We start from the raw sequence: 10495 nt of genomic DNA, 5'->3' as shown, positions 1-10495 counted from the left end.
CGCATGTGAAATAGAAAATCCATATCCTCCCAAAACCCCCCAAGCAAAGGAGGAGAAGGAAAGATGGGTTATAGGCATCTAAAATAAATTATCCCTTTCCAATGTGGGACTAAAGCAAGTCAAAGACCAATAAAGAACTTTGAAGGGAAAGAAAATTTTAAGTTTTCCCTTCAAAAATTCTAACAGTCCCTCTTAAAACTCAAAATTTTAAAATGAATGATACTAATTATCAAAATAAATAAAAATTTTATTGCTGAGTATTTATACTATGCAATGAGTGAAGTCTTTTAACCTCACTTAGTATATATAGTTTACATTTGAAGGAATCGAAGTGAACCAAATCTTGAACTATATTCTTTTATCCCAGACTTTAACTACCACATAAATAGTATAGAAGGATCTGTCACGGGGTTGCGCATTATTGCCCGTGTGCAAGTATCTTATTATTCATGAGAGTACATAGGTTTTGCCCATCTCCTCTAGCCACGGTCATATATGAAAGCTCTCATATAAATGAGCCCTCCAGAGATTTGTGCCAGGGAAGACCACAAAAAAGAAAAGAAAAGAAAAAAGAAGGAAAAAGAAAAAGAGAAAAAGAAAAGAAAAAAGAAGGAAAAATATCCCCAGCTCTTCGAGACCACAGATATGAAAAATTTCGAGGACGAAATTTCTTTTAGGGGTGAAGAATGTCATGACCCAAGCCCAAAGCCCAATTGAGAAGACCCAAGCCCAAGCCCAATTGAAAAAAAAAAAAAAAAAAAAGAGAATAGAGAAATCGAGAAGAAGACTCCCGATAGGAGTCTTCTTCTCCGATGAGCCACGATGGGATCGGGAGTCCTAGGATCACCAGAGGTCCTAAGGCTCTCTATAAAAAGGCCTTTCCCCTTCCTAAGAACCCCCATCGGTCTTCCTCCCTCTCTTGAGTATTCTTCATTCGTCGTGGGGGCATATTGACCTATGACAAATTTAGAATGATAACTTATCCTTGATAAAGTTATAAACTTACTTAAGATAGGTCATATCATAATCATCATAAATAACCTTTCAAATTTTCTAATATCTACCCATCACTCGCCCATTCTATTCTACATGTCTTTATCTATCTACTTATGCTCTGATACCATATAAATTGTCACGCCCTTGATCCGAAATTGTGAGTCGAAGGTCATGGCAACCGCCGCATACTCATAAGAAATTTTTTTCATAAGCAAACAAGGCATCTCATCATGATATCATACACATAAAGTTAAATAAATTTCAATTTTTAATGATCAAATCTTAGTTCAAATAACAAATCAAAACTCAGTGTCAAAAAGAAAAAAAATAATTATCTGACAAAGTCAACGCTTAAAATAAAAATCTTGCATCAATTCTGAAAAAATTCTAAATCAAATAAGTTAACTCCATCTTTAATCTCTCTCCCAACCGAAATCCCACATCATGCTAATTTTTTGGATCTGTAAAGAAAAATATAAAACTCATCATGAGCTAAATAGCCTAGTAAGCAGTGTATACTTTTAACTGAATAAATCATGCAATAATACTGTATATATCGATTTACTGATAATAACATAATCAATATATAAATTCATGAATTCATAATTTAATTCATCACACTATCAATCATATATAAAATTTTAATTTATCATAATTTCAAATTATGCTTATCATCTTAAATTCATCAATTTCTTAAGTTCTTCTTACCAACCATGAACTATGACCATATTTTTCTTGTGACAGGATCATAATACCGTGTATCTTCTTGCGGTAGGCTGCGAATCATCTGGCAGCAAAGTCCTTCGAAACCGTCGGTCTTGTTGGTGGTTTGTCGCTGGTCTCTCTGGCGACATGTCGTTGGTCTCGCTAGCGACATAAATCCTCAGGATAAATCATTTGCAAACGTATATGCCCCCATTGACGGGATCCTTTACATAGTCAGGTGGTCAATTCATATCATCTTTCAATTCATATATTATTTCAATAATAATATAAATAAGTGATATTCGAGTAAATCAATCATATCATTCTTTATGATCATACATCATCAACAAATATCTTCAATCATAAATAATTTTTAATAATTATTTTCAATCATAATTAATTTCAACAAATATTTTCAATTACAAGCATGCCATGAATTGATATAATTCAAATTTATAATTTATCAGATAAATTCAATAAAAGTAAAATACTACTTACCTCAAAAGAAAATCCAAACTAGGGATCCTAAAAATCTTGAAAATCCTTCTCTGAACCTGGTACATCAAATATCATATTTTTGATCAAAATTTTATTAAATTAAAAAAAATAAAAATTCTTAAAATCCAATATCCTCACATGGATCGACTAGATGACAGCATCCAGAATTTTTGGATTGATCCATGAAAACTCTTCTTGTATTTTTTTTATTATTATTATTATTATTATTTTTAAAATTCATCAATCCTAAAAAAAATTCAAGAGAGAGCGCAGAGAGAGAAAATCTCTCTCTCCTTCTCTCTCTCTCTCCCTTTTTTCCCTTCCTTTTTCTTTTCTTTTTCTTTCTCTTTTTCTTTTTCCTTTCTTTTTCTTTTTCTCTTTTTCTTTTTCCTTCCTTTTTCTTTTCTTTTCTTTTTCTCTTTTTTTTCCTTCCTTTTTCTTTTCTTTTCTTTTTCATGGTCTTCCCTGGCCGAAACAGGGGACCGACAGGTCCCTCCCTTTGATCGGCCGTCCGGACCGGAGTCGGCACGACGAAGGCCGACGGCAGGGGGCAACCCTCTCAAGTTCGGAGAGACCAAAGCCGCCGGTCGGTAGTGATTACCGGCGTCGGAAAATCAAAGAGAAGAAAAGACCAAACAGGGGGTCCCTTTTCTGACGAAATTCGACGATACTCATCACCGGCAGTTGTGCACAGAGGCACGAAAAAAAAGAGAGAGGAGAGAGAAAGAGGAAGAAGGGCTTACCTCAGCCTCCGGTGATCCCGCCGGTGAGAAATTACGGCGAGCACGAATCAAGGGGCCACGGCTTCAATCGGAGAATCAGAGAGAAAGAGAGGCAGGAAGACCGGTGGGGGGTTCTTAGGAAGGGGAAAGGCCTTTTTATAGAGAGCCCTAGGATTTCTGGTGGTCCTAGGACTTCCGATCCCATCGTGGCTTATCGGAGAAGAAGACTCCTATCTATCGGGAGTCTTCTTCCTGATTTCTCTGTTCTCTTTTTTTTTTCAATTGGGCTTGGGCTTGGGTCTTCTCAATTGGGCTTTGGGCTTGGGTCATGACATTCTTCACCCTAAAAGAAATTTCATCCTCAAAATTTTTCATACCTATGGTCTCGAAGAGCTGGAAATATTTTTGCTTCATTTCTTCCTCTGGTTCCCAAGTAGCTTCTCTTTTCGAATGTCGACTCCACTGTACTTTGACATGAGGAATGTTGCGATGTCTCAGCACTTGTTCTTTACGGTCCACGATCCGTACCGGATATTCTTCATATGATAGATCCTTTTTAGCTTGCAAGGGTTCAAGTTTCACGATATGATTTGGGTCTGGTAAATATTTCTTCAACATAGAAACATGAAAAACATCATGTACTCCAGCAAGTGAAGGTGGTAAGGCAAGTCTATAAGCCACCTCACCAATTCTTTTCAAAATCTCGAACGGACCCACATATCTAGGATTCAATTTGCCACAAATGCCAAATCTTGAGATTCCTTTTAAAGGAGACACTTTGAGAAATACATGGTCACCAATTTGAAATTCTAATTTTCGTCTTCTATTATCTGCATAACTTTTCTGTCTGCTTTGTACTGCCCGAAGTTGTTCTTTGATTAATTGAATCTTCTCAACCACTTGTTGAATAAGTTCGGGACCCAACATTCTCCGCTCGCCAACATCATCCCAGTAAATCGGTGATCGACATCTTCTATCATATAATGCTTCATAAGGTGCCATACCAATGTTAGTCTGATAACTATTATTATAAGCGAATTCAATCAAAGGTAGATGCTCATTCCATGAACTTTTCATATCCAAAATACAAGTTCTCAACATATCTTCTAAGATCTGAATAGTTCTCTCTGACTAGCCATCAGTCTGTGGATGAAAAGCTGTACTAAAATTCAATTTTGTTCCTAATGCCTTGTGTAAGCTCTTCCAAAGTGAATCCAACTTTAATTGGTAGAAAGTGTGCAGACTTTGTCAATCAGTCCACAATCACCCAGGCTGCATCATTTTTACTTGGAGACTTAGATAGTCCAGTTATAAAATCCATAGTGATATGTTCCCACTTTCATACTGGAATATCGAGAGGTTGAAGTAGTCCTGCGGATCTCTGATGTTCAACTTTAACTTGTTGACACACCAAACATTGAAAAACAAATTGAGCAATCTCTCTCTTCATATTATTCCACCAGTACATTTTCTTTAAGTCTCTATACATCTTAGTACCTTCCGGATGAACTGTATAACCGGTCTGATGGGCTTTCTGAAATATTTCTTGTTTGAGTACCAAATCATTGGGTATGCAAATTCTATTTTCGAACCTCAACGAACCATCATCATGTATCTTGAATTCAGATTGAACACCAGCTTCCACTGAATCCCTTATTTTCATTAATTGTAGATCACCATTCTGAACGACTATAATTCTTTCAATGAGTGTTGGCTGAACCCTCATATTGGCTAATCGTACTGTTGAGTCATATACTCGAATGTCTAATTCCAGTTTTCTTATATCCTTCAATAATTGACTTTGATGTGTGATTAAAATAGTCAAATTTTTCATAGATTTTCTACTAAGGACATCAGCGACAATATTAGCTTTTTCGAGATGATAATGAATTGTTAAATCATAATCTTTCAACAGTTCTAACCACCTTCTCTGTCTCATGTTTAATTCCTTCTGCGTAAAAATATACTTCAAACTCTTATGATCAGTAAACACTTCACACTGCGCACCGTATAAATGATGTCTCCAAATTTTCAAGGCAAAAATCACTGCAGCTAACTCCAAATCATGTGTCGGATAATTCTGTTCATATGGTTTCAATTGTCTTGAGGCGTAAGCTACTACCTTACCATGTTGCATCAATACACAGCCAAATCCCTTTTTAGATGCATCACTATATATTGTAAATCCTTCATTTCCTGTTATCTCGAAGAAAATATCTCTTGAGAACTCATTCAGAGCTATGCTCTTCCTCAACATCAACATAGGAGTACTAATCACCACAGAGATGGGATGGAGTGAAAACTCTTATATACATATAAAAATATATGCTCTCTGGCCAGCTAATTAGCTTATTATTATCACATTGAACCTCCTTCAAGGAAACTTCTATCACAGATGTTGGATTCCTACTGCTGGAAGGTCTATTATAGCCTAAGTCCCATCCCCCTCGATGACTCTAGTACCTTAGTCTTATTTAGACCTTTAGTAAGGCAATCAGCAAGATTACTATTAGTTTTCACATAAGATAAAGAAATAATGCCATAGATTTCTTACTTTCTTACAGACTTTTATCTTACCTTTATATGTCTGCTAATTTTTGAATTTATTAGTTTTTTTTTATAAAAATCTATTGCAACTCTATAATCACAATAAATTGAAATAGGAGAAATAAGAGATGAAATTAAAAAAAAATCAGATAAAAGATCTTTAAACCATTCGGCTTCAGAGCAGATAAAGTCAAGAGCTACAAGTTCAGATTGCATTATACTTCTGACTAGAATGATTTGCTTGACAGATTTTCAAGAAACAGCACTACGATCAAGAAGAAATATATAGCTAGAAGTAGATTTTACATCAGATCAATCAAAAATTCAGTTGGCATCACTGTACCCCTCCAATACAACTGGATAATCAACAAATCTAAGATAATATAAAGTAATACCTTTAAGATACTTAAAAACTCTTTCACGAGCAGTCCAATGAATCTTATTGAGATTACTAGTATAACGATTAAGTCTCGAAATAGCATGAGCAATATCAAATTTAGTATGATTTGAGAGATACATAAAAGATCCAATGATTTGAGTATATCTTTCTTGATTTATAGGCTTATCAAAGTTCTTCACAAGTTGGATAGAAGGATCATAAGGTGTAAAAATAGAAGAATAATCAGAAAAGCCAAATTTATCGATTAGTAATTGGGTATAATGAGATTGAGATAGAGATATAGAATCAAAGGATCGAACGATCTTCATACCCAGGATTGGATCAGCTTCACCTAGGTCTTTGATATCAAAATGATAGAAAAGAAATTTCTTGACATCATTAATTAAATCAAGATCAGAAGATAGAATCAAAATATCATCAACATAAAGATAAAGAAGGATATATTGATCATCAAATCTTTTATAATAGAGACAATTGTCAAATTCATTGATTTAGAAGCCATAAGAAAGAATGATACTATCAAACTTCTCATACCATTATTTAAGTGCTTGCTTTAACCCATATAAGGATCTAATAAGCATGCACACTTTATGCTCTTGACCAGACACTATGAAACCCTCAGGTTGAGTCATATAGATTTTTTCATCAAAATCTTCGTGAAGAAAGGCAGTCTTCACATCCATTTGATGCACAAAAAGATTATGGATAGAAACGAGAGTAAGAAGGATACAGATAGTAGTAATGCTAGCAACAGGTGCATAAGTATCAAAGAAATTAATCCTACATTTTGTCCAAAATCTTAGACCACAAGCCGCACCTTATACTTTTTCACTAATCCATCAATCCTAAGTTTCTTTTTAAAGATCCATTTATGACCTAATGGTTTGGCTCTAAGAGATAAATCAGTGAGAATCCAAGTATTATTATTAATAATTGATTCGATCTCACTATTGATTGCCTCCTTCTAGAATAGAGCATCAGAAGAGCTCATAACTTCCTGATATGAGGTAGGTGTATCCTCAACTAAGAAGATAAAGAAACCTTCATCCAGATTCTTTTCGATCCTAACCCTTTTGCTCCTTCTAGGCTCAGAAGGAAGATCAGGTAGATTTGAAGTAGGATCATTAGGGATTGGAAGACTAGAGATTAATGATGAACTAGATAAGGAACGAGAGTTATAATCAGAGGTAGATCTAGAAATTTCATTCTTGAAAAAAAATATATTTTCAAAGAAGATTGCATCTCTGGATTCAATTATGGTATTAGTGGATATATTAATAAAATCAGAATGAATAACAAGAAAATGATAGATATTACTATCAGGAGAATAACCAATAAAGATGGAATCAACAGTTTTAATCTTTTAGACTCCGGAACAACAATCTTAGCTAAGCACCTCCAGACTCAAAAGTAACTCAACTTTGGTATATATACCTTCCAGTACTCATAAGAAGTCTTTTCTGTATCGTTTGATGGAATTCTATTAAGAATGAAAGTAGATGTCAAAAGAGTTTCACCCCATAAGTTTTTCGAAATACCAGAACTGATGATCATAGTATTAACCATGTCCAAAAGAGTTCTATTTTTTCATTCAACAACACTATTGGATTGAGGAGAATAAGGAGCAGTAACTTCATGAATTATACTATGTTCTTCACAGAATATAACAAATTCATTTGAAGTATACTCTCCTCCATGATCAAACCTTAGAATTTTGATCTTCTTTTTAATTTGATTTTCAGTCTCAGTTTTGAAAACCTTAAACTTATTGAAGACTTTATACTTGGTCTTTAGGTGATAAAAATAACAATATTTGGAGAAATCATTTATAAAGGTCATAAAATAACGACTTCCACCACGAGTTGGATTTCTACAAGAATTACAAATATTAGTATGTATAAGTTCAACGAGTTGAGTATCTTGACGTGGGATGAATTTGAAAGATTTTCTAGTTTATTTGAATTGAGCACAGATCTCACACTTAGATTTATGATCAATCTTGAATTTAAAAATAAGATTAAGATTGAATATTTTTTGAATGGATTTGAAATTCACATGTCCTAGTCTATCATGCCAAACATCACAAGATTCAGAATTCAATACGATTAATCGAGAAGGAACAAAAATATTTTCATTGATCGGAGAAATTACATTAAGTTTGAATAATCCTTCATATACAAATTTTTTTCGATAAATATATCACCTTTGAAAATTACAATCTTATTGGACTCTAATACAATTTTATATCCTAATTGAATTAATAAGGATCCACTGACAAGATTTCTTCTGATGTCTGGAACACGCTGCACGTCTTGAAAGATCATACTTTTTTTTGAGGTAAACCTTGGGTTGACATTTTCTTTGCCCAAAACGTTGATAGCTGTTCCATTTTCCATGATTACACTTCCTCCACTTAAGTCCTGATAAGAGAAAAATATATTCTATCAGTGCAAACATAGATTTTGGCACCAAAGTCTAACCACCAATCAGTGATTTTATAGGCAAAATTAACTAATGGGATGAAGAATACTGACCTAAAGATGGATGATTCACCTTCTACCATGTTAACCATAGGTTTAGGTTGAGGTTGGTTCTTCTTTTTCTTGATCACAACTTTTTCCTTCTTTTGATAAAAGTATTGATGTGTAAGATGGTTGTCTCGGCCACAAACGAAGTAGAACCTCCCATCATTAAACTTTTTATATCCTATGGTTTGAGAATTGGGTTTACGCTAGTTCTGAAATCTATCCCTTTTTTCCTTACCTTTGTTTTTAAAATTCTTGAGTTTAAAAGTCTAATTCAAGCCATAACGATTCTGACTCTTAAGATTTTGTTCTAAGTTTTCAGATTCAATCAGGTTTATTTTGGCTTTCATTTGATTTTCCTTTAAGTTTTTAATTTGATGTTAGTCTTCTACTCTAATAGCTTGAATCACTGGTCTAAGAGTAAGATTACATTGGGATCTTATAAGATCACGTCCAAAATTAGTCCATGATGATGGGAGCTTGTCAATTAGACTTGAGATTTGATAGTTCTCATCTAATGTCGAGCCCCATCTATGAATCTCTTAGACCAAATTTTGGAAATGATGGATTTGATCATTAATAAGAATATTGTCTACTATCTTAAAGTTGCTAAAGTCACTAATGGTAAACCTCATAGCCCCCCCATTATCTCTACTATAAGCATCTTCTAAGGCAGTCTAAAGTTCCTGATAAACAACTTAGAATCCCAAGCCTACAATGAAACTCAATTTCTTCAGATGATTTATTATTTTTAAAGGTATTTGAGAAATCAGAAGATCTTATTCTAGATGACGAAGATGACACATCATAAGATAGTCTTTTTCCAATGGCAATGATTAGGCCAAGTGTGATTAACCAAGCCTCAAATTGTTCCTACCATCTAAAGAACCCGTGACCATTGACTTTTTTAGATTTAAGGGTCCAAGCTCCTTCGACACCCATGATAAACAAGATAGGAATATAAGAAATTTTGATTGAGGAGGGTTTAAACAAAGCTGCAAATAGAGTTTATAGTATTTTAGAAATCTTATACAGAAAATCCGTAAGCAGATAATAGTAATCAGCCTTTAATAGATAATGATACAGTAGTTCTATATTTCAAATGAATTAAATTATCAAAAATAGAACTATGAATAAAAATTAAAGTCTATTAGGACTCTTTGATTTCAAAATAGAAGTCAAAAATCTAAATAAAAAAATAACACTGTTTGTCAGACAATGTTATACAAAGTAACAGGAGCGATAGATAGTTTATCAATGTTTAAAAAATCAATAAAATACTAAAACCTTATGTCTGTACAATGAAAGTCGGAAGAAAATAAAATCGAAATGTAGAGATCGTTAAAATATTTATCTTAGAATGCTAGAACAAAATCCTTCTGCAAATAGTATTCTACTGAAAAGAAAATATATTTAAATAAAAAATTTTGAAAAACTTTAAGGTTATAAACTATGTGATACGGATAAGAAAAAAAAATTAAACTTACTGAGAACCTGAATGGATTGGCTCGTTAATATACGAAGCAGAAGAAGAAAAAAACCCCAAAAGCATGTAATCACTGTCCTAAGATAAATTCTCGATCCTGATGCCTACGTTTATCGAAAATTCTATCTCAAGATATGATCGGGATATCCTTCCTTAAAGTACGATCGTAAAGAAGGTTGACAGTCCTATAATGTTCAACAACATAACCAAAACAGAAACAAAGAGAATAATAAAAAAGAGAAAGAAAGTTCTTAGAACACTGGACTCTCGAAAATAGAATAGAAAAGATTGCTAATTCTCAGATGCCTCACAGACTAGAACTCATGAACTCATGATCTTTTATAGACGCCAGTAGATGCCTGCATAAGGCTCTTCGATCGATGGATCCGAAAGAAGACGATCGATAAAAAAAAATACAGTATCTGGGATAAACGATCATTTGATTATTTGTCCGTGAAGAGAAATGAAACGATTGATCAAAAAAATACGTTAACAAATAAAATAAAATAATAAAAGATAATATAAAATATAATAAAAAAATAAAATAATTTGCTATCATCACGCATATGGCACATCACGTGGCGATTCGAGCGTGCAAGTCAAGCCAAACCGGTGC

Source organism: Elaeis guineensis, chromosome 2, assembly GCF_000442705.2.
Source record: "Elaeis guineensis isolate ETL-2024a chromosome 2, EG11, whole genome shotgun sequence".
In the NCBI taxonomy this organism is placed as follows: Eukaryota; Viridiplantae; Streptophyta; class Magnoliopsida; order Arecales; family Arecaceae; genus Elaeis; species Elaeis guineensis.
Note: the sequence above shows the minus strand (reverse complement) of the source record.